The 25,063-nt window shown below is 51.4% G+C and overlaps 1 protein-coding gene across 3 annotated transcripts in view; it reads left to right on the forward strand.

Moving 5' to 3' along the window:
- Nucleotides 1-564: 564 nt before the first annotated feature.
- Nucleotides 565-25,063, forward strand: part of TSPAN18 (tetraspanin 18) — a 137,216-nt gene continuing 112,717 nt past the window's right edge. For 2 of the 3 annotated variants that reach the window (XM_084777649.1, XM_084777651.1), the window contains exon 1: nt 565-825. The gene's annotated coding sequence lies outside the window, so the exon portion shown is untranslated. Of the gene's footprint in view, nt 826-965; nt 1,087-25,063 lie in introns of those variants that run through there. The other variant, XM_084777650.1, reaches the window with a different exon arrangement.

Here is a 25,063-nt window from a genome sequence, read left to right on the forward strand (position 1 = left end):
TAATAAACACTCACGTCAGGGCGAGGGCGAGGGTGAGGCAAGAGCCTCGGGTCTGATCCTTAAGCAATGCCACGGTTTATAGCTTAGCTGATGAGTTTGGGAAGGCTTACCAGACTAGAGGCTGTCATTAGCAATGAGCCTTAACAGGGCTTGCTGCACAGGCGGCCATCAGGTACATCCCTGGCAGTGAGTGGGAAACCAAGAGGCAACATCTCAGTGAAGAATCTCACCCAAGCCCTGCAGACACACTCAAGGGTTTGATGATATCAAGAAAGCTCCCCTGGAATAAATGTCCCAGTTCAGCGTGCCACCCTCTCTCTCTTCCAGTAGTCTCCTAAATTCAGACTCCAAGCGAGCATGGAGAGGATGCTAGGGGTGCAAGGGACAGCTCAGAGAGCAGCCCAAGAGACCACGCGCTAGGACCGGGTGAAAGAGCAACCTTGGACCACCAGGGCCAGGTTAGTCCAGAGACGCGCCAGCGCCGAGGCGGCAGTAGTGGCGACAGGAGACCAAGGGGAGGAGGCTGGGGCGGAGGGAGCGAGAGGGCGGGCCGGAGGGTGGCTGGAGGTGTGGCCGGCGGCGGTGGCGGGCGAGCGGCTGCAGCTGCCGCCGGCGTCTCAGGGGCTGCAGGCTGCGGGAGGACGCCGCGCGATTCCGAAGCCCAGCCGCGCCAGGCCACCCGGCCCGGGCCCCCAGCGGGCGTCGCCGCTCCTAGTCGCCTTGACGCCCGGCCCAGCGCCGCGGTGCAGGATTGCCGGCACCCCACAAGTTGCAAGCGCACTCTGAGTCCAGGGAAACTTTCCCCCACGGCCAGATCTCTATCAGGTAGGACTCAACCACTGAGCCCCTCTGAGCGTACTGGTGCGGGGACGCTGCGCGCTCCAGGGGAGATCCTGGACCAGCGCGGGTCCCAGGACGCTCGGGGAAGCAGTCACCGAGTTCTGCTGCGACTCCACGGGGGGCGGATACAGCGCCGCCCGGAGTGACCCCGAGCATGCCCCGGGTCGCGGACTTCGCCCGGGTCAGGTGCAGCCAGCCATTCTGCACTCGGCGATCTCCGCGGCTCAGGCGACAGCAAGGCTGCAGGTGGGACTCCTAGGTCCGGGGTGTTCGCCGGGGCTGTACTGAAAGTGAAGGGATGTGTGCGGGCGACCCTGGGCGCGGACAGGTCGCGGAGGGGAACTCGGAGCCGGGCTTGGGCGCGGCGGATTGCCGGTCGGGCTGGGGCACCGAGCGCGTCGCCTTCGTGGGACCCTGGCAGAGGGCTAGGGGAACGCGCTTGGATTTGCTTTCGCACCCGGGCTATCATTCTCTGCGCGAGAAGGCGTGCAGCTCCGTGGATTCGGAGACTGAAGAGCCTGCCGGGCGAGTCCTGAGCTCCTCGCGGCCGGATGTGGGGTGTGGTGGCCGCGGGTTCCCAGTGTGGCTGGCCATGGTGGGCGCGCGCGGGCTCCAGGTCTTGCTTGCGTTGGGAGAGTTGCGTCGCCAGGGGGCGCCCTTCCTCTCACCGATCGGCTTCCCAGACCAGCATATGAGCTTCCCAGACTGGAGGGAGTTTCTTGAGCTCAGAAACAGCAGACCACTGCAAGGAGCAAGGGGCAAGGGGTTTGTCGGCCTGGAGGAGCGACCCCCCCCACCTTGTCCCAGCGAATTGGGTGGAGGGCTCCACTATGAGACTGGTGTGCCTCGGCAACGACCAGACAGATCAGTGTCAAGGAGGTGATAGTTCATGGGCTGCTGACAAGGATGAGTGAACAATTCAAATCTAGAAAAACAAAAACAAAAGAAACTTTACTTGGACAGCAAGCTGGTATGGAGACAATGGGACAGAAGACTAGTTGGGACTTATTTGAAGTTACTGAAACCCAGCCCTTTTTGAAAAGTGGCATCCTTTGTCCTGGTCCTAGCCAGATCTCTGGGCATCATGGGCAGGACTCAGCAGCCTATTTCTGGGCAAAGGTAACCCTGGGGCATAGGAATTTCTATCGTCCCATCAGAAGGGACTCCCTAGCCATCATGGCGAGCACCCCATGTCCTGGGCCTGAGGTCCTGGTGACACTAAGTCCTGGTGAAAACTCATCTTCCTCCTGTATGCTTAGACTCTTATATTGTGTCTGTGAGAAGGGACACGCTGACTGCCAGAGTCTGTGTAAAATGTTATCTTTGTTGTGTGAAAGGCTGTTCATATGGAGGAGACTCTGGAGGGACTGGTGCCTCCTCTTTCTCTCTAAACTCCCCTCTGCACCCCAAGACAGTACAGATGAGCTCACCAGAGACTGTGGCTTCACACTAATTGCAAGTTTTCATGTCCTTGCTAGGAATCCGTGCTCATCATCCAAGCTACCCCCACACCCACACCCACACATGCAAAGGTGATGGAAATGGGGCAGTCCCTAAGTCCTCAGGACACAGATGGGGTCCTGCCTTCAGCATGGGTAGAAGCCGTGCATGCTTATTGGATGCAGCTAGTGCCCCAGTTCAGGACAAAGTTTCCATCAGAGAGATCAGCCTATCTGCCTGGCTTCTGTTTGGAATGGGAGAGTCAAGGCAGAGAGGCAAAGGAAAGGGCGGGGAAGCCCTTGTCTCTGGGTTTGTCTTTAAGACTTTCCAGGAGCCAGAAAACAAAAGAAGTGTGTGATTTATTTTGGTTTTAGTGACTGTGAGTGTATGTGTGTCCTAGAAGCCTAGTAGGACAGCCCCACCCTTGGAACTTGGGTATTAGCCTGCCCCCTAAGGCCTGTGGGTTCTGGGGGCCTTCTCTCCTCTCTGCTCCTTATTCACCCCAGTCCCCACGCTGAAGAGAGCATAGAGGTTCTCCACCTCCTGGGGCTGCTCATGTCTCCAGTCTTATCTCTTGGATGCCAGGTAACTTCTCCAGTCTCTGCCTTAGCAGTGATCCATGCCTACGTCCACTTCTTTGTCTCTGTTCCCAAGTCCAAAATGCCAGTCAATCACTGAATCTCCAGGGAGCTTTGCATACGCAGACCTCTGGACTTGCACTTAGGACAGATTGTTCTGAATCCAGAAAGGACCACCGCCACCTTTTTAATAACTTCCACACCAGCCTGGAAATAGCTCCCTACTTACTAAATGACGTTTTGGTGCTCTTGGCTTGGGGATGGTTGGGTTTGGAATCAGGGGATTAGGAGGATTTGTGGGAGGAGGCCGGAAGTTGGTGGGGGGAAAGAGCAGATTTGAAACCCAGACAGTCAGCTTATCTGTAAGGCCTTGGATGAGGCACCCCCCCCCCGCACCACACCCCCCCCCCCGCACCACCACCACCCCACCTTGGTGGTCCTGCTTCCCTATCTGTGAACAACTCTGGGGAATGGAGGGACCTTGTGACGTAAACCCAGAGAAGCCCTTTGGGGTTCTTCTGGTCAGCCATGCTGGATGCTGCCTCTAGTCTAGGCTTTTTGGCTTCTTCTTGCTTGGCCCTTTGGCAGCAGAACCCAGGAGGTTCACAGCCAGAGGTAGTTGTTCAGCTTGTGTGGGTCAATCCAGCGGTTTAGGGTAAAGAGAAGGTACCGTTATGACCTGCCCCTGCTAGGGGTGTCACAGCAGCTAGTGCTGGCATCTTTCTCTGGGTCCCTGTCCAGAGCCCTTTCCCTGGGAAGAGCCAGGGCCTGTGGCTGGACCACACATTTCAGCAACCCTTCCCTTTTAAGAGGGCTGCTCTTCTGGCCCGTTTCATCCGCCACTGAGAAGGGAAAATCAAGAACATTTGTCTGAGTTCTGCTGGGATCCCACAGAGAGAGCTCAGAACCTGGTACTTGGTTCCAGCAAACAGATGACACCCACTGATCAGCATCCCGCAGCCCGGTGCTCTCAGGCAAACATGGCAGCTTGGGTTCCTCCTGCCGCCTGGACTGGCACCTTGGACTAGTGTCAGTGCTCCATGGGATGGAGTGGGGGCACCTCACAAGTGCTTTTACAGAGACAGATGGAGTGAGATGGTGAACCCCAGGTCTGCAGCTGGCACATCCCGGGTTCCAGTGGGGTCCTGCTTACCCAGGTGTCTCTACCTTAGACTTCTGGGTTGGGGGATGGTCTGATGTATTTTGATGCTAATTACTGCTTACTGTCTCTGTGATTTACCTTTTGCTTAATAAAAAGTCATCCCACCTGGGCAGGGCAAAGAAGATAGGTGGGGTTAAGAGGGAGAGGAATTCTGGGAAAAAGAAGGCCTGCCAAGAGGAGAGACCTGAAGTGAAGAGAGGGAGGCTGCCGTGGGTTAGCTGGAGGAGAAGCGCATGGCCGGCGTGGATGGAGAATCCGGCCCAGATGAAAAACGTTGACAAGTGTTTGAGATTATGGATAAAAAGTAACTTGATAGAAGTTACTGAAAACAGATGACATGAGATTGAGGCAGGGATCCCATGCCTGCCCTACTATGGGAGGTAGTTTAGAGGATTGATATCTGCCCTGCCCCAGGTTAACTAAGGCTATTTTAAAATATAACAAGTGTCGGTGTCTTAATTGATTGCTAGCCGGGCCTCCAGATAATACTTGTAATTTTAAAAACAATACTTCTGGGATGGACTTGGGCAGAAGCAGGCTTGTGAGCTCTTGGCTTGTGTGTATACCCAGCGATTAGACATGATAGAGTAGAAAACCCAGAGAACCATGAATTTGGATGAATTTGAATTTGGATCATGAACGAGGCTCTGTGACTTCACCTGAGTCACTGCCCTTTATGAGCCTCTGGCTCTCTGTTTAGGGAAAAAAAAATCACTGCATGGTGATTAGAGTAGCTAGGTTAAATGCTGCCTACCCTGCTTGTCAGTTATGTGACCTTAGGTCACTCAACTTCTGGTCCCTTCTGTGTTCTGTAAAGCAGAGTTAGCCATCTTTCCCTTCAGCCTGTAGTGGCCCCTCAGTGAGATAAGCCTAGTAAAATGCTTAGCACGGCAGCTAGCACACAGCAAACACTGTTATCTTCCCATTGTTGGAGTTTAGGGAGGGAAGACAATGTGAATAGGTCGGTCTGCTAGTTGTTTTCTTCCTTTCTTACCTCACTGGGGTAAGGTGTTTACTGGCGTGTTATTCTCATAGCAGCTCTGTCCCTGTTGCAGAGTAGCCAATATGATGTCTACCGCCTCAGCCATCATCTGCCAGTTCTTTCCCCTCCTCTCCTCCTCCCATTCTAACGAGGAACCCAGACCTCCTGTGCCGATGAGAGGCGGCCTGACAGACAGCTTCCATAATCACCCAGCCACGGGCTCTCCTTTTAAAACACTTTGGACTTTCAGATGAATGCTTCTGGGCCCTGTGGGTTGCATCCCCCTGCCCCCCACAGATGACCCTCAGTCCCTCTTTGGATGTGGGCTGGACCAGGTCTGAGGTCTACAAAGTAGGGCCATGCCCACTGTCTGAGCTGGGGCAAACTGGGGCAGCTTACCCTAAGAAGCTGCTTGGGAGGGTCTAGCCCAGGATGCAGCTATGCTTCTTCCTCAGGAAAGCTGTTGCTCCTGGTGATCTTGACAGTGATATCTGCATGATGTAGACACATGAGAGACGGTTCCTAGGAGTCAGGGCTAAACTACACTCTGTCCTTTTTTTTTTTTTTTTTTTGAGACAGGGTTTCTCTGTGTAGCCTTGACTGACCTGGACTCACTTTGTAGACCAGGTTGGCCTCAAACTCACAGCGATCCGCCTGCCTCTGCCTCCCAAGTGCTGGGATTAAAGTAGTGCGCCACCACCGCCTGGGCCACACTCTGTCCTTATCTCCTTTCACCTAGGGTTTTAGTTATTGTACCCATTTTATAGGTAGGAGAATTAGGCTCTGGAAAAAATGGAGTCAGTGGTGGGTCTGGGACTTGAGATTAGCTCAACTTGACTCTTCATCCTGTGTGTTTAGTCACTGTGTGGCTATGAGACCCAGAGCCACATAACACACTTTTGACCATACTTGCTCAGGACGCCTTCTGAGAATCCCTCCTTTCATCTTGCATATATCACTCAGCCACTCTGGGAACCGGTGTGTTAAGCGGTTTGGAGACATGGTGGCTCACAGGAGAGAAACAATATTAGGAAGCAACAGAGGACTAACAGGAAGAGGTGGGTTGCTGCCTTGGACCTGCAATTATCGTGCCGTGGTGTGGTCTCCGATTCCTTATCTGTGAAAAGTGGGCTGATGGCTTCTGTGTTCGGTGACACTCGGCGCTGCAAGCGCATGACCTCAAACCTCCAGGCCTGAGCACTTTAGATTCCCTGCTTGGCCTGGCCTCCGTCTCTGCTGTTTGTGGTGCTTGGGATGGTGACCCTGGCATGCCTCTGGCTGCTCTCCTAAGCCATGCAGGTGACACTGAAGTCACTACCAGAGGAGAAGAGGGCGGTTAGAATGCTTCAGCAGGAAGTGGTACATATCACTCAGGTCTGGTACACTGGCCAGATCTGTCACCTGGTCCTAACCAGCCACGAGGACAGCTGAGACCATGAGGAAGCTGGGCACTGGCATCAGCAGCAGAGTGCTCTTGCAATGACTGGGTCACCAGACCTTGGAACATTAGGCTTATCCCTAACTGTGACCCTGGCGGGACACAGTCTGCACATGGGAGCATTATTTCCAGGTGATCATAGTGGGCCTGTGACACACTGCAGGGGGTGGGGCCAAAGGGGCTGACAAACGGCACCTGGCAAACACACTCAGCCCTCGCTTGACTTTCCACCCAGTACTCCGTGACCGCCTTTGGCTTGCTGAAACTTATGGCTTTTGAGACGTTTCCAGAACCTTCTCCAAGTTGTTCCAGGAGCCACTTCTGCTCCTCTCTCCTCTCACTCCCTCACAGGGTGATTCTTCTGTGCTCGTCTCTGTGGGGGTGGGGAGTCGGGGAGGAAGGCAAGGGTGCTGGACTCATCTGGAAGCCCAGTGGAGTAAAAGGAGAGAACCTAGTTAGAGGTATACAGTGTGGGCTGGAGCGTGAGGCCTTGTGCCTGTGTAAGAGGGAAGGAGGCAGCCTCAGCAGAACCATCCAGCAGAGAGCCAGACACTGGCCACTGACGAGAGGGTTCCAGATGCTGCCCGCCCCTGGCCCCTTGTGACCTCAGGACTGGCTTCTCTCAATGAACCAACAGAGCATAGGTTGGGAGTGGGAGATAGATTTGGAGTGAACTGCCACTTTAATGGGTCCTGAGCCCAGAGATACTGCTAGGAATGGCTCCCCGCCACCCACCCCGCCCCCACAGCCCCCACATGGCCATCTCTACTGCTGGGACAGATTGCTTTCAGGCTGGCCAAGTGTGTGCAGCCTCCTGGGGAGCAGGCTGGGCCACCTGCTTCCTGACATTCAGGGACCCTGCCAGTGGAGCAGGCACCGCTTGTGGGCTGTGGATCCAAGCAGCAGGTTTAGCAGGCGCCCGTGGAAAATGATGGGAGGGATGAGCTCCGGCTCAAACAGAATCCTCCCGTGGACCCCACAGGACATGTACTGAGGGGCTGGGTGCAAGGAGTAGCCATTCCCGGCTCCAACCCAGGGAGGTTAGAGGGCCCAAACACCCAGATCCCTCCCAGGCACAAGAAGCAGAGGAGGTGGCTTGTCTTACGGGTTAGGGACAGGCATGTCTAAACATAACCACCTGGTTGTGTTCAAGTCCCTAGCCAGCCTGGCAGCCATGACAGATATTTGGCCTTTACCAAATCCCTTAACTTGTTGTGGCTTCCTACACACTGTCCCACACTTGGCATTCCCTCGCTCACCCTGCCTTGCTTTAGTAGGGCATTTCCAACAGCAGGTTCCCAATCAAGGATCTGAGTGCCAATCCTTTATGCAGGACAAAGGAGTGAGTTGCCCTCTGTGGGCTGCTGGGGCCCAGTCCTTTGGGGGGCTCTGTGAACAACTGTGTAAAGCACACTTCAGTCATCCCACCAGGCAGGGGAAGCGTGCTTGTTGCCCACCACTTTTAGTGTCACAGATAAAAGGGAGCTCCCGGAGACTCCAGCTTCGGGATATTTCCAGCCTGCCTTCTGGCCAAGAAGCTCAGGTGGGTACTTGAGGGAGGGGCTACCAGAGAGAGAGCCGTACCTTTAGGCAACGCCCCAGGAGCCCTTGCTGGACCACTTGCACGTGCAGGATCTGGGATGGGAGGTGGGGTGGATTTGAAGCACAGCTCACTTCCTGAGGTAGAGCCATGGGTTTGCGATGGATTCGGTCAATGGCATGGATGGCCACAGCCATTCTTTCCTTGCCAAAGGACTGAAGTCATGTACACCTCGCTCAATAGCTAGCTCATGGACTTCTGCCTCGCATGGTTTCCTGGCTCTCTCTAGGTTTTCTCCCTGTTCTCTGCGCATCCTGACTCGGTCTCCACAAATGTCACCTTTGTTTTTCCACCTCATGGGGTCCAGTGGTCTGGGCTTGGCAGGGTCAGAAAGAACCTCTGTACCCCTCTCGAGGCCTTGTGACCTGGTCAGTAACAGGTAAAGGTGGTGAGCTATTTCCACTCTCTTTCAGACTGTTTTGTTGGTCTTCAAAGGGCTTTTGCAGTTGTTTGATGCTTCCTTCTGGAGGCGTCTTGCTGAGAAAGCCAGCTGCTGAGCCAAGGCAAGGAGTGGCCTCTGAGGCTCTGCCTACTTACAGTGTGAGAGAGCCAGTGAGGGTTACTTGGTGCTGCCGATGGGCCAGATCTCTAACATAGGCTGAGCTTCCTGGGGCCCTAGGGGCAGCTTCTCCTTTGTGACTAAACACTTCTGACATGAAGAGGGCCAAGCTCTAAGCCTGGGGTCCCTAGCCAGCCTGGGAAAATAGTGTCCTCACAAAGTGAATGAAGAGTTAGAAGGTAGCTCACAATCAGCCTGCAAATGGCTGTTCGTCACCTATCATTGTAGAGAACACTGGAACACTGAACTGGGAGTCCAGAGCCTCCAAGCCTTGTACACTGTGTGTGTGTGTGTGTGTGTGTGTGTGTGTGTGTGTGTGTGTCTGTCTGTCTGTCTGTCTGTCTATCTGTGTGTACAAACATGCATATCCAGGTGTATGTGTGTGTACATGTGCAGTGAGGTCAGAGGTCAAGGTTGGTATCTTCCTCTGTTGATCTCCATTTTCTTTTTTGAGACAGGGTTTCAAGTCCCAAAGGACACAGAATCAGGTGCTCATAGAAGAGACTAGGGGGCCATGAGCCCCAGTGGATCCTACCATGTCCACCCTCGGGGTAAAGATGCATGCCACACAGCCTGCTTCTTTGTGGGCCCTGGAGATCTGAACTCAGGGCCTCAGGCTGGCACGGGGGGCACATTACTGGCTGTGCCATCTTCAGTCCCAGTGTGAACTTCTGATGCCTCATCTTCTGAGTTCTGGTGAGTCTCAGGGTCTGAGGGTCACCTCAGAATCTGAGAAGGGGAAGAAAAGCCCCAAGCCATGCATCTCTTGGAAGAACATGTTCAGGAAGTCCACTTTGGATGTTGATGGAAGCAGGGTGCTGTCTAAATAATATTAAGAGGGAAAGGTTTTCTCAAAGCCATATATATACATATATACATACATACATATATAATTTCCTTCCTCTCATTCGATAATCTTTTTAAAGTTGTTGGAAGGATGCAAGCAACTGCTGGTTGCCACACAATAAGCTCAAATAAAAATATTTTTTGAAAGAAAATGGTTGTTACATAATTGAATTTAAAAATGGGCAATTTTTATTTCCAAGTAGCCCAACTACTTGTAGTGAAGGCCTTGGTGAAGGTTGTAACAGCAGTAACAATATCGTCAAAGTTGTATGTGTGTTCACACACATCCTTGGATGAGCAGTGCATGGGTTCCTATGAAGCACTTCTAGAAGGGAGTGTTCTGAAAACTACTGGAATGTTCCCCAGTATTCCAGCAGGGCTATGAGCAACTGAGGCAGGTTCCATGTTTGTAGTCCCACAGGTTGGGGGCAAACTCTAACCCTGGTCAGCTGTGTGACTGGAAGTGAGTTATATAGTTTATTGAACAGGCCCCTCCCCACTCACCTGTACAGAAATGGCACTTCGGCTGAGGACCAACTGGGCCCACACACAATGTCCAGCGGTGCCTAGCAGTCTTGTTACAATGGGGTTTACCCATGATTTATCCATGCTCTGCAGAATGGAGAGCTAAGGTGCAGGGTTTATGGTGTTTGGTAGATGGCACGGTGAGGGGAGGGAGCTGTGAAGTTTGTCTGTACCCTACAAACTCAGGCCTGTTCTGTACTAAGGTGTTACAGTTTAATCTGAAAGGTCTTCTGCAAGCCCTTGTGAATGTTTGTAACCTGCTAGTGGCACAATTTTTGGATACTTTAAGGGCTGGGACCTGGCTAGTGGAAGGAGGTTGTTAGGGGTGGGACTCTGGAAGCAATACCTACCCCTAGTTCCTGCTGTGTTCTGTCTTGCAGCCACCACACACTACAGCAGCATTGCACTGAGCCGCTCTTGCGTGCCCTCCTCACCACCATGCCCTCCCTCCTCACTGCCATGCCGTCCTCACCACCAACCATGTCTTCCTCACCCTCATGCCTTCCTCACCGCCATGACCGCCTCACCACCATGCACCAGAAGTCTTTGAGAGTTCAAGTCAGAGTCAGCTCATCTTCCTGAAGGCTGCCTCTGTGGTGTATTTTGGACACTGTGACACAATGGCCTAATGTATAAGGGGGCGCTTGCCTGCGTCTGTTGATGCACAGTGGCTGCTTCCTGCAGGTGTTCTCTTCAGCCCACTGTGTGTACTGAGGACCTGAGTCTGAGGGTAGGGATACCACTGACCAGCCAGCCGTGCAGTGTCCTTCTCACCCTCACATACGCTTCAGTCTACTCAGGGTTCTTGTCTCTAGCTACCTAAGCTTATCCCAAGATCCCATCCTCAGTGCCACACGAGGACACAGAGGTAACATTGTACCATGTGGGTAACCGGGACTGGGCAGTGCTGATATGGCAGTCCCTCCAACACTGATCTCCACCCCTTCCTGCCTTACAAGCCCTCATGCTGCTGTGGCTCTTTCTCAGCTACCCTGGCTGAAGACACTGTTAAGCCAAGCAGGCTTATCTCATGAGCTCCCCAGCTTTTTCTGGCAGAGAGTTACTTCTTCCTGCCTTTTCCTCCCAGTACTTCCAAGTCCCTCAAGTCTAAGTTACCGTTGACTACACTGAGGACGTTCTTCCAAAGCCTCTCAGTGACTGGCCATCGGCCTCATGCGCATCTGGAGTCTCCCCTCCTGTTGGTTAGCAGGGCTTTCTGTAGCAGTATAATGTCTCCTCCAAAAAAACCAGGGACTGGTGGTGCATGTCTAGGCACTACATGTATGTGAGCCTGTGGCTTAGAACAATATCAAGAGTTATGTCCTAGTTTGCTTTCTACCACTGTGATGTATACCATGAGCCAAAGCAAGCTGAGAGAAGAAAGGCCTTATATTTCCCCATCACAGTACATCTTCAAGGGAGATCAGGGCAGGGACTGAAATAGAGACCTTGGAAGAAGGCTGTTTACCAACCAGGCTCATGCTCAGCAGCCTTTCTTATACCTCCCAAGACCGCCTGCACAGTGGTGGCACTGCCCGTCTCCCACATTAGTCAACAAACAAGAAAATGCCCCCACAGGCTTATCCATGGGCCACAATGAAGGAGTTTTCTGAGCTGAGGCTTCTCTTTCTTAGTCTGTGTTAAGTTGACAACACACTAACCAAGCAAAGGTTGTGTCATAAATACGGGAGCTTGAAGGTGGAGGGTGATGGCGGGAGCAGTAGGTCACTCCCACCCTGCTAGTTTGTGGTAATTGGTAATTGGAAGAGCCTTGTGGTGCAGTGGTTACACTTAGCCCTGCTGTCCCTGGCTGATGTGATCCCAAACTAGGCCCTGCTGCTTGCTTTGGTGATAGTGACAAGGCTGGGAGGACAGAGTGGCTGAGTGTGGGACACTGCTGAGCACAGTATGACACCCAGCACTCCTGTGAGCAGTTAGTTTCCAGTCTTCTGACATTTGAGACCTTGTGGGGCAGTCTGTCCAGAGCTGGGACTCTCCTATGCCTGGAGCTTCCCTGGTACTGGATCTGTCTTCCCAGCCCAGGGGCAACAGGAAAAACTCCACCAGCCCACACCTTCTCAGGAGTCCTGCCTTGTTTGCTGATGGTGCATGCAGGCCAGCTCTTCCCCCTCACCCCCAATTCAGTAGAAGACTTTGGGGACAAGCACCCAGTGTGGGTGGAACACTTTGGTGGGGGGGGGAGAAGCATCCAGTGTGGGGGAACATCCAGCAGCTCTAAAGGGAGGATGCTCTGATATAACTCAATCCCTAGGCTCAGGAATAAGCTGGCCTCAGAACTTGCAGATGGATGCTAGGGAGATGTTAGGTTGTTTTTTGTTTGTTTTCCTTGTTTGATCCTCTACTGTGGGTGGATGGGGGAGGGGCAGGGGAGGACGTGAGAAGAAGCGGCTGGCCTGGCTGAGGGAAGAAAATGAGATAGCTTGGGTTTCATTTGCAGCCAGACACCCTGTGAGCTTGTCTGCAAAGCTTAATAAAGACAGGAAGGCTGAGACAACAGAGGTCTCCTGGGCTGTGCAGAAACACCTCCCACAGCCTCCTCCAGTGGGCCTCCTCCTCCTCAGACTTGTGTGTATTAGCGCCTCGCAAAAGGGCAATTTTCAGCGATGTTGGATTCCCAATCTCGGGCGCATTAGTGCAAATCTCTTTCTTAAAGCCCAGGATCAGCAGGAGAAGGAGGCTGGTCTGCTCTGGGCCTGGCCCTGTCTGCTTGGAGAGCCCAGTCACCAGCCAACCTGCCATTTACTGCTTAGCAGGGAAGGAGTGAGCCGTATGATTAGGTGGAGTGAAATGAGGCTCTCAACTTAGCTATGACTTTCCCAGGGGTTCCTAATTTAAAGGGGAAACTCCATGGCGTGAGGAGATACAGCCCTGGATTACAAGTTGGAGTGTAGTACCAAGGTCTAGCTTTACCACAGCCTCTCTGGGTGACCTTAGGCAAGGCACTAGAGTTCTCTGGACCTGTTTGTCATTTGTGAAAACCATCAAACGATAACAGCAGCAGCAGCAGCAGCAAGGAAACTGTGCCAAAACAGAGACAAACAACAGGCTTGGTTCTGTTCGCACTCTTTGTGTCTGATAATCACTGAGTTCAAGAGGGTGATCTACTGAGAGAGAAACCAGGCTTTGGGGGACCAAAGCTGACCAGCAGGGCCATCATACTGTAATAGTACCTGCCAGACATGTACATATTTGATCTCAAATGCCAGTGCTGATCGATTAGTGGGGTCTGCCTTGAGTCCTGTGATGGGTGGATGGGGCTGTTTTTTCCAGGCTCAGCGGGAAGTGGTGCCAAGATCAGTTATTGATGTCTGGCAAAATTAAAAGAAGAAAACAGATTGACAGGACCATGGAGGTTCTGGGTACAGCCTAGGGCCTGGGGAACCCGTCACTAGTTACGAGGTCATGTCACTTAAGGTCTGACTTCGGCTAGATTCCACAAATAATCATCCATTGATGTCTTCCTTGCCTAAATGTCTGAGGGGTGCTCCAGATGTTGACTGGTGCCTTGCTGGACATTAGGGTGCTAGAGGGTCTGCTTGGGTGATCTGAGTGCAGTTCACCTGAGCAGAGCAATGCTAAGCCCAGCTGCTGGCAGGTGCATGGTCAACATGCCTGGATGTCTAGAGTAGGAAACTAACTAGGCATCAGTGTGATGGGTGTGGTGGTTTGGATGCGAACGGCCCCAATAGATTCATATGTTTGAGTAATCGGTGCCCAGTTAATGGAATTGTTTGGGAAGGAATAGGAGGTGTGGCCCTGGTGGAGGTGTGTCACTGGAGGCTGGCTTGAGGCTGCAAAAGACGTGTGCCGTTCCACGTCATTGCTTCCTGTTTGTGGATCATGTTGTGAGCTCTCAGCTGCTGCTCCAGCACCAAGCCTGTCGGCCTGCTACCATGCTCCTCAGCACGATGGGCAGAGACTCCTGTCTCTCTCTGGAACTGTAAGCCTCGAAGAAACTCGTGCTTCTTCTATAAGTTGCTTTGGTGGTGGTGTTTTATCACAGACTAGAAACATTGCTAAGATAAGGGGCTATGAACTCAACTCAGTTATATGGTTACATGTGCCCTGTGAGTACATACATGTGCTCTTTGAAGGATGGCTGTGAAAACGGCCTGTTGTTTAGCGCCATGAGATCTGGAACTCAGCCAGGGATCCAAGCCGGCGCGTCGGCTCAGGTCACTCTCATCAGCCTTGCCTTTTTTTCTAAGGTCTCCTGTGTTTCTTGGGACCCTTGATCTTAATCACCAAGAGGCACATTTTTCAGAGTTGACCCTTGCTTAGCTGACCTTTCTTCTTTCTCCCTTGTGGTTAAAGAGGAAGCGTGGACGGGTGTCCACTGAGAAGTGGAGAAAACGGGAGCCCTTTTGGGGAGGATTGCTTTTTGAGACACCCAGATAATCTTGCCTGAGCCCAGAGGTGTTTTGAAACTAAGGAAAATACATTTGAACAAACAACCAACCAAATAAATAAATAAATGTTGTGGTCACGTAGGAGCCGATTCTCAAGATGGCTCCATTTCAGCAAGGCATCTCTTCCCGGCCCCGCCCCCTACTCTCCTTTTGCAGTCCCCACCCCATCTCATAACTTTTTTCCCCCTCAAAATGTAAGTCCACATGTATTTAGCCAGCAGTGACCCACCACATGAGGCACTTTTGTGAGAATTAATATATTAGAGAGCCTCCAGTGACTGTAAAACATCCCATGAAGATGGAGAGCCAGTGAAGAAATACATGCTGACATTTAGCAAACATCTCGGGCTCAGGGCCCCTTTATTTTAAAGACAAGGGGATATGGTTCAGAGAGGAGTGGTGACTTGGCATAGGCCAGTGGATTAGAGATACAGCCATGTCCCCTGGCGTTCCTAGGCTGGAGGCTTCCCAGCATGCTGAGACATTCATTGGCTGAAGGCGGCGAGCTGCCCCTTGCTCTGTGTTACAGTCATCAACCAGTCCCTCATTGTGGCTGGGGGTGATGATACAATCGGAACAGGTTGAGGGGGTCACCTATGTGTGTCCACTGTCCCCATGTGCTGAGGAGAGCAAAAATGGAGAACCAGTGCCTGCCTGCAGAAGGCGAGGAGACACATGTGAGTTCAATTCCAGGCTGGCGCAACTCGAGCTTGGCTCTCGAACACTCTGTGTTCTGGGAGTGGGTGGGGACACCATCTTCTGCAAGCCTGACCCTGGCAGCCCAACAGATGTGTTTTATTTGGTCCTTCTCCACTTGGGAGGCAGGCAGCAGGAGTCTGTCTGGACAGGGAGAGGCAAGCTCTGTGACTGCTGCCTGGAGGTCTCAGTGTCTGCACCTAGGATCTCAGGCTACCTGCTGTGCTCACCCGTGGGGAGGGTATTGAAGCCACCCTTTCTCTTGGAAGGATCCTTGCTTCAATGCCTTAGTCCATCCCCTGAGGGCTTAGGGAAGTGCCTGGTGGGGGAGCAAGCAGCTTGCCTGAGGTCTTAGGACTCTCAGAAAGGAGTACACACAACTCTGCAGTTAGAAAATCATGTTTACTCTTTTTCTTTCTTTCATTATTAGAGTCACATGCATACATGTACCAATAACCTAGAGATAGCATTTTGCTGATGTTTCTTTATGTATTTCCCTTGTGCATTGTGTGTGTGTGTGTGTGTGTGTGTGTGTGTGTGTGTGTGTGTGTGTACTGTTAATTACAGTTTATGTGAGGCCATTGTTTTGGATTTAGTTCTACAAAGCCCCAGCAGGCCACCCAAAATGGAAGCAAGCAAGCTAAAAGTCCCAAATAACTAAATTAAAACCCGAAGGCTGGAGAAATGGCTCAGAGGAAAAGGTACTTGCCATTAATCCCAATGACACAGCATGATCCCAGAATCCACATGGTGGAAGGAGAGAATTGACTTTCCAAAGTCACACACACACACACACACACACACACACACACACACACACACACACACACGGGGAGGGGGAGAGAGAGAGAGGAGAGAGAGAGAGAGAGAGAGAGAGAGAGAGAGAGAGAGAGAGAGAGAGAATAAATCAATGTAATAAAAATACTGAAACCTTAGCAGTTTATTGGTAAGAGCTGAACTTCTGAGGAATCAGGCAAGAGACAATAGCCACCTCACAAGTGGGCCAATGCTGGCTAAAGTGCTAGGACTCATGTATATAAAAAAAAGTAAGTTTAGGGCCTGGAGAGATGGCTCAGTGGATAAGAGCTCTGACTGTTCTTCCAGAGGATCAGGTTCAAGTCCCAGCACCCAGACAGCAACCCACAACTATCTGTAACTCTAAGATCTAACACCTTCACACAGACATACATGCTACATGCAGGCTAAACACCAATGCTCATAAAATAAAATTAAATACATTTTTTGAAAAAGAAAGAGAGTTTAAAATGTCCCACCTTATTTCTGCTTTTCTATTTTTTTAGATTTCAAAAATTATTTTAAATTGTGTGTGTACGCCTGTGCCTGGGTGAGTGTGTGTGTGTGTGTGTGTGTGTGTGTGTGTGTGTGTGTGTGTGTGAGAGAGAGAGAGAGAGAGAGAGAGAGAGAGAGAGACAGACAGACAGACAGACAGACAGACACAGAGACAGAGACAGAGACAGAGACAGAGACAGAGACAGAGACAGAGACAGAGAGACAGAGAAAATAGTGCCATGGAGGCCAGAAGAGGCCATCAGAGACCCTGGAGGTAGCGTTGCTGGTGCTGAGCCCCAAGCTTGAGGTCTCTGCAGGAGGAGCACATGATCTTAACCACCAAGCTAGCTCTCCAGTCCCTGCCTCTGCAGACTATGCTGCCCAGGAAGTGCCTGCCAGTGCTCAGCTCAGTGAGTGCCCAACCAGACTCAGTCCCATTCGTGTTGGAGACACATACTTGGTTCTCTGCCCATTGCTATGAGAAGCTACCTCAGGAAGCAACTCAAGGGAAGAAACATCTATTTTAAACTCATGATCATGGTAATAAGTCACCAGGAGCTTGAGGTAGTTGGTCACATCACAGCCACTCAGAAAGTAGAGAAAATGGACTCTGTGGCTCAGCTCTCATTTTCTTTCTTATTCAGTTCTAGGCCCCACCCCCACATGATAGTGCTGCCCGCATAGTCCTCCCTCAGTTGAACAGTCCCTGGAAACACCTTCACAGACATTCCCAGAGGCTCATCTTCTAGAAGGTTCCCTACCCGCTAGGCAGTGAAGATGAAAATGAGCCATCACAAGCCACTTTGATTTCCAGTACAACTCGCAGAGATTTTGTTCACAATTTGTGTTCGCGTGTGTGTATATAGACGTGTATGTCCGTATAGACGCGCGCACATATAATTGACCACGTATTGTCAGTATAATTGAGGAAAAATTAAAACCAGGCCCACATATAAATCTAGCATGAACACAGTCCAAGGCTGATGTGACTCAGCCTGAAGAGCCAACAGGATGTTGGAGGCAGTTCTGAGAAGAACCAGAGGCAGTGATGGTACAGGCATGGGCGGAGGATATGAAACTGGCTAGTGCCCTCGGTAGGGCGATAAAACCCTAACCTTGGGAGTGATCTTTTTATAAGGGGGAAAGTCCGCAAGTTCCTATGTAGCCCCACAGAGTTTGTTCCTCAGGAACCCTGAGAGCACTGCACATTCTCTCGGTGGGCTGCAAAGTGGTGGGAGGCTGGGCTTCTCTCTGCCTTTGTCCGTGATGCAGCATTCTTAACAGCATCTGAGTGTGCTGGTCACCAAGACACAAGACAGCCACGCCTTCCACACAACAGTGGTGTGTGTGTGTGTGTGTGTGTGTGTGTGTGTGTGTGTGTGTGTGTGTGTTTCTGTGTGTATTGCCATCTCGGGTTTTGTTTTTTGGGTTGCTGGGGAGTGAAAGGCATTTGCATTTTCATCAGCCAGGAAGCCTCCAAATGTGTGAGCAGCTCATAGGCACAGACTCGCTGCGGTTGTCCACTGTGTTTCATTGTCCTGATCCTTTCCTGTCTCCCTCCTCAGCTTGGCTGAGTTTCTAGGCTTTGAGGGTGTGTGGAGCCTCTCATCCCAGGAGGCTAATATTCTGGTACACAGTGATTCGGGCAGAGGTGCTGAGGTTAAAAGGCCAGCTTTCGTCCAAGACAAATAAATGACCCAAGCTGTTGGGGACAGGCAAGGGTTCCTCTCAGGAACTTGGCCTTGCTGCCTATTAGTGCAGACATTTCTAGCTCTCATTCCCGATTCTGCCTCTTAGAGTTTGGAGGGCTGGACACATTCCACATAGAAAACAGCCTTGGCTCTTCCCTCTTAGGATGGGACCAGGCTCTCTGGATTTCTAACTTTATTTCTCAGTCAAGGCCCTTGAAAAGGGCAAATGTTGCTGACCATCTCCAACTGGGAAGGGGAGCTGCGGAAGGTCTGTATTAATCCACACTATGAATTTTAAAGCCCTGTAGCTTCATGCTTTTGGGAGACCCCATCAAAATGCTAATAGCCCTGTGTTCCTGCCTCCCGCAGCCTCTTCTGCATTCGGGAATATTTATGTGGGAACAGGGAAGAATTACAAAGAGTCGAGGTGCAGTTTGCCTGGACTCCACCACAGCTCTGTAGGTTATAAAGCCTGAATTAATAGCCCCAGCAGCAGAGGAAAACTGTGGTTGGCCACAGGCTGGGCGCTTCCCTCAGCGGGCAGGTTCAAGTTCTCAGCTTTCTGCTTCCTTTGTAACCGGCAGGGTGGCCACTTTAAAATATCTCTATTACCGCTGTGTGGCTTTTTAAATACTGTGTCTCCAGGAGGCAGAATAGCTGAAGACATGCGGTTCACAGGGTTAAAGGCTGCACATTGCAGCCACATGGCATTCAAGGTCTAGAAAGTGTGGAGACAACTCGCACCAAACCCTACACCAGCGCAGACTCTGGGTCTGTTCTAGACCCTTGTGCCAGAGCTTGGGAGGTTCTAGAAGCCTTTGAAGTGCTGATATCTATACTTAGGCAACCCAATGGCATGGGAATGCTGTAATTTGGGTGCCTCCATGGCAGGATACACACCATGGTGTTGGCCACCAGCTGCATGGTGCTATAGCATGGTGTCTTTGACTGCAGTCCTTGGGTTCTGATTCTCCCTCTTCGAGGCTTGGTTCTGTGGCTTTGGACAGAGCTGTTGGCCCCCTTGATTCTCACTATCTTGTCTAGGAACATCTACCTTTTTGGAAGCCCTGTTAAGCCCATACTTTCTATTGGCTTCTTCAGGCAGATGGCTCCATAGGAAGAAAATGGGATTTATGACTAGGGGCCAAACAGTCTAGGCTCCATGAACAAGTCCTTTAAGCCACCAAGGCTTGCAGGTTCCTCTGTTTCCAAGTGTCCAGCAAGTCTGCTGGTGTGGGTGAGTGGCAGCCGATAGCGTTAAGATATCAGATCCCGGCCCCTTCTCTCTGAGGCCTCACCAGGATTTAACTGCACATGTGCGCTGTGGCTCCCATCACCTCTGCCTATAAAATGGGCATGGCATTTATGTTGCCCTTGCAGCTGGGATCTGGGGGTGAGGGAATGAGTAGGGCTCAAATGTGGAGTGAGGTCCTGGGGTGTCCTTGGCTATATTCTTCTCCAGGCCAGGAGCAGGTGACTCCAGATAGGATAAAACAGGCACAAAAGCAGCTTAGTACCAGCTGATGGCAGGAGGACCCCAGGGCCATACACTGTCCTTCCTGCCTGTCTGTCTAGGGATGACCTGCACCGGAAGTCACAGCGAGACTCTGGCTAGCATGTGCCGTTGTCACAGACAGTCCCCAAGCCCCTGAGCAGATGGGAGGCGAGATGAGAGGGTTATTAAGAGCGGGCACCAGGGGTTCACAGCTTCTGCGCTGATTCAGGGGGCTGGTACACTGGCTCTCCAGGCGCCTGACAGCTAAGCAGCTCAGATTGGGAATCTTATATGGCCTTGGACCTCTCCCACCATCAGCTGGCGTCAAACTGCTTTTGTGCCCCATTTCATCCTATCTGGAATCACCTGCTCTTGGCCTGGAGAAAAACGTGGCCAAGGACACCCCAGGACTTCACATTTGAGTCCTACTCTCATTTCTCCTCAGCTGCAAGGGGAGACAAAGCACCATGCTCATTTTATAGGCAGAGGTGGTGGGAGCCGCAGCACACAAGTGAAGTTGGATCCTGGTGAGGCCTCAGAGAGAAGGGGCCGGGATCCTGACATCCTATAAGACCTTTGGAGGACCCTTGCTGCAGTCCCTGGAGACCCTGTGCTGTTCGAGTGGCTGTCTAGTCTACTCATCCTTCTTGTTCTGAGGATGCTATGGTCTCAGCACCACCCTATTGAGCACAATTAGTAGGCTGACTTGGGGCTTCGTTACTAGATCTGATGAGGCTGAGTGACAGGGCTGGTGTGGAAGCAGTCACCCTCCCCCACCCTGCAGGACAAGTGCAGGTGGAGAGCCTTGATGAGCCTTAGGGGGTGCGCTCAGCACCCCAGCAGCTTCATTAAGGGCTACAAGGGACCTTGAGATACAGGACTCAGCAGGAATGCATCCCAGAACGCTCACCCTACACTCCCAAACTAACCCCCCATGTAGCTAATTTAAAACAAAGCAAAACAAAGCCACGGCTTGGTTTGGAGCCATGAACTGTGGTGCTTTTATCTGTCAGCAACAATGCCTCTGATGGCAAGGGGCCAGCCAGTGTTCTGGGACTTGGCATCGATGCCCTGCGAGGTGTTCAGGGAGAGCTGCATCTGGACTCCACAGCCTCTTCCAGGTCTCAGGACTCAGCAGCAGCTAGGAGGTGATATGATGGCTACCACGGAGAGCAAGGAGCCAGGGTAAAGAAGGGAGGTGCGGACAAGAAGAGAGACTGGGGCAGAGAGAGGGATGGAGTGAGGGGTTGCGAGCCGGGGCCCCGCTAGGAAAAGGTTGGCTGTCTTCCTCTTGGAACAGCCTGCTGACTTGGGTCCTGCCACACTAAGAGACTAAACCCATGTTCTTCAACATTATCTGGGAACAATGTATGGAATATTCCAGAGTCCAGCTGTTGCTAATTAAATGCTGGCTTGTGAATGGGGAGGAGACACATCTGCCCTCTGGGCAGAAGCCTCGGAGAAAAGGGGGGAGGGTGGGCTTCTAGGAGTACGGTTGGGAACAATCATTTTGGCCACTCCCAACTTTTTTTATTGTGGTAAGTAAATACCCACAACACATTCATCATCTTGAGTGGTGTGTGTGTGTGTGTGTGTGTGTGTGTGTGTGTGTGTGTGTGTGTGTCTATGTGTGTGGTGTGGAGGCCAGAGGTCATCACAGGGCGTCTTCCTCAGTTACCATCTATCTTATTTTTTGAGACAGAGTCTCTCACTGAACATGAAGCTTGCTGACTTGGTTAGACTTCCCAGCCAGCTAACCCAGGCATCCCGTCTCAGCTTCCACAGTGCTGATGGGTACTGGAGATCCAAACTCAGCTCCTCGCTCTTAGCCTCTTAATCAATGACCTTATAGCTCTATTTGTCCTCCATCTGCCTGTGTATTATTCACCCACGCACCCATCCAACCATTCACCTGCCCACCCACCCATACATCCATACGACCGTGTTTGTGACTGTGTACTTACTCCACATCTCTGAGCTCCCATGTGTGCACCCACCCACACACTTACCCGCACTCATCCATCCACACAGCTGCCCATGATTCATTCACGTATGCCTCACAACCGTCTACGTATCCATCCACCCCCTAGCTCTCCATTCCTGCAACCAACTCTAATACTCTTTTCAGTAAATTTTCGTAGCTCTTTCTCTACCTGCCTGCTCCCTGTCTCTCCTACCAGGAATCATCCACCCAGCTATTATCTACTGAGCATGGACCTAAGACTCACAAAAGGGCAATGAAGGAGCTAAGATTCTGACCCGATTTTGGCAGAGGCTATGGTCTGGTATGTGGGAAAGAAATCACACACAACACACACACACACACACACACACACACACACACACACAAATATATTGTGTTACCTCTATACCTAGACACATTATTAGGAGAACATAAGAGAACCATGTTTTATCATGTCTGCTGTGATACTGGGAACATACATCAGAAAAGAGAATTGAAGGAAGGGTTCAAAGGTGCTTAGGAATTTGGCAAGTGTTGAGAGGAGTAAAGCTCAGAGTTGGGAAAGGAAAACAAGAATTCCAGAAGGAGGGAGCATTAGTAAGGTAGAGCCAAGCCTGTGGTGGGGTTTCTCTGACGAGGTCGGCTTGACAGGAGTGTGTTCCTATGGTGAGGACCTGTTGAAGGTGGACCGGGGCCACTGGAGGATCAAATGATAAAAGATCTGTGTACAGGCAGAAGGGAGGCAGGGGACCCACTGCAGCAAGACAGACACAGTGTTCATTGTACACTCGGGGGCTCACTGTGACATCAGAGACAGCAGGCTGGAGGGAACAGAGGCTGGAAATTGACAACTCACCTCAATGCCCTCTGAAGTCTGTGGACAGGCAATCATGAACTTGAGCCTGGATGGACATGGGTAGAAGCTATAAGGATGGAAGATTTAGAAGAAAGAGGTAGAAAAGGAAGGCTACCTTGGAAACCACAGAGCAATGTATGGCAGGTTGGTCTCAAAAGGGTGCTGCGTCATGAGGACTTAAGCAGCAACCTGCGTTATGAGGACTTAAGCAGCAACCCTATAAAGATAAGTGGGCACCATCAAGAAGGCAAACCTTGTTGTGTCCGCCTGCTGTGTTTATTTGTTTATCTAACATGTATGCATAGGGATGTTTTGTCTGCATTTATGTGTATGCTTCATATGTATACCTGGTACCCAAGGAGGCCAGAATAGGCCATCAAATCCTCTGGAGCCGGTGTTGAACTGCTAGGTGGGTACAAGAGCAGCCAATCCTCTTCATTGCTGAACCAACTCTCCATTCCCAACCTGCTGTATTTAAATCAAAAGGTAAGGGGCTGGAGAGAGATGCCCACAAGCCCCTCCACCCCAAGCTTTCACTGTGAGAGATTTTTAAGGTGCCACTTTTTTTTTCAAAATAATTTTTCAGTATCTCAGAAACCAGGCTGCATCATATAAAAAGTGAGGTCATAATTAATTAAATTAATTGGTGCTATTAGATGTAATTAAAACCACAGTGATTGTGATCTTGGAGCCTGGCGTCAGACTCTTTGCTGCCTCCATCTTTGCCTTTCTCAGGGAGTCTCCCGTCAGCCCCCTTGTTACTGAACTTGGCTCATCTCCCAGATGAGTTTTTGAGGCTCTGTGTAGGTGGAACCCTTGTTCAAGACCACTTTCTGAACTAGGTCTTTTGTTTCAACCACAGCTACCTCAGACCTCAGGGGGGCTTTGTCCAAAGATAAATCTGATCTACAAGAGTGGCAGTCAGGTGAGAGTTGAGCCCCTTCTGCTTGGATCCCAGCCTGTCCTTTTACCAGGCCAGGGCCACTGTTAGTTTCATCTGGCTACCATCTTTCCACACTTGCATCCTTGGATCCCATCCTTGTCTCCCAGGGGAGCGCTGGCTGGAACATGGGTGACAACCACCCTCCCCAAGGGCTGAAGGGATGGGGGTAAGATCCTGGCAGAGTGGTTTCATGAGATAAGGCTTGGCGGGAGGTTTGTCTGTCCTGGCTATGTGGGAAGAGTTCATCTCCTTTAGGCTGCAGGAAGGTGGGATCTGTCTGGCCTAGAGATGCTCCAGTGGGAGCAGCCGACATGGAAAGTGGCCTTGTCAGAGCTGGGCCTTGTTCAACCTCCTGACACGAAGCCTGCAGCTGCTTCTGGCTGGAGCCTTTAATTTCGTTAATGTGTGACATTCACCCAAGCCGCATAGCTGACGGGCATGCTTGACATTAATACGTGTTCTGAGTGTTCCCTTGAGCTCATAAAAACTCATTATCAGCTCTGAGCCTGTAAATGCAGTTCCCGCTCCTCAGAGGTGCCCCGGGCAGTAGAACCCTGGACATCTGTCTTCACCAGCCGTCAGACTCCTCCCTTTGTCCTGGGACTCAGTGTCTCAGCTCCTGAGAGGGGAGCAAAACAGACATCCCCTAAGCCGAGCCGTCGCCTTAAGTTTACAACCGAGACCAGAGACACCTTTTGATTGTACCAGCTGTGATAAAGTCTATCTGATAAAGATGACGTGCTGATGTGGACACCGAGCCATGGTGGTAGAAAGGTTCTCGTGGCCTGAGATGGGCATGGCCGTGGTATCTGGTAAGCAGGTGGTGAAGAAGTTTGCTCCACAAGCACCATGGATATATTAAGACCAGGAGTCTTACACTCAAAGGGGTGCAATGACACAGACTCATGAGGTGTCTATCCTGTGTATCAAGAATCCATTTGTTATCTGCGTGTCACGGAGCTGCGTACAGCATCCTCAGAGAGCGGTAGGTGTGGGTCCCAGTCTACAGGCTGTGCCAAAGTATTCTACTGAGTACTTTGGGTGAGTGAGGAAGGATGGTCACTTCTGTGTCTAAAATGAAAAAAATATAACCAGGGATGGTGACTCACAGCATTAAGGAGTTGGAGGCAGAAGGATCAGGAGTTCAGGGTCATCCCTGTCTATGTAGTGAGTTGAAGGTCGGCCTGGGCTGGGTGAGATTCTGTCTCCAAAATATAAAAAAACAACAACAACAAACTTCCAAAATAAAAAAATCCTGTATGTTCATATGCATGCACAGGTGTGTGAGAAAGAGAGCACACGTTTGTGTGCTTACATGCATGTCACATGTGCACATGCATGTGTGCATTCATGTAAATGTCCGAGTGTGCATATGTGCTTTGTATACGTACACGCGCGCGCGCGCGCGCACACACACACACACACACACACACACACACACACACACACACACACACAGTGTGCGCCTACTTCTGGCCTATGATCCATGAGGTTTCCAGGACTCCGCGCTACCTGATAGCACTGCACAGACAGCCAGGTAAAACCAAGCCAAGCCCCCAGCCGTTCCACTCCTCATCAGTGAGTGTCCTGAGAATCTCTCTCAGGTAGGGGACCTTATACTCATCCCTGCGCTACTGGGGCCTCTCTCGTAGGAAACCCATACCTGTGTCAGTCTGGGCTCCCCTGCCTTGCCAATCTTTCTCTTTTGACTTTGCGAAGTTTACTCACC

This window comes from Acomys minous (genome assembly GCF_964271855.1).
Source record: "Acomys minous genome assembly, chromosome: 3".
Taxonomy (NCBI): Eukaryota; Metazoa; Chordata; class Mammalia; order Rodentia; family Muridae; genus Acomys; species Acomys minous.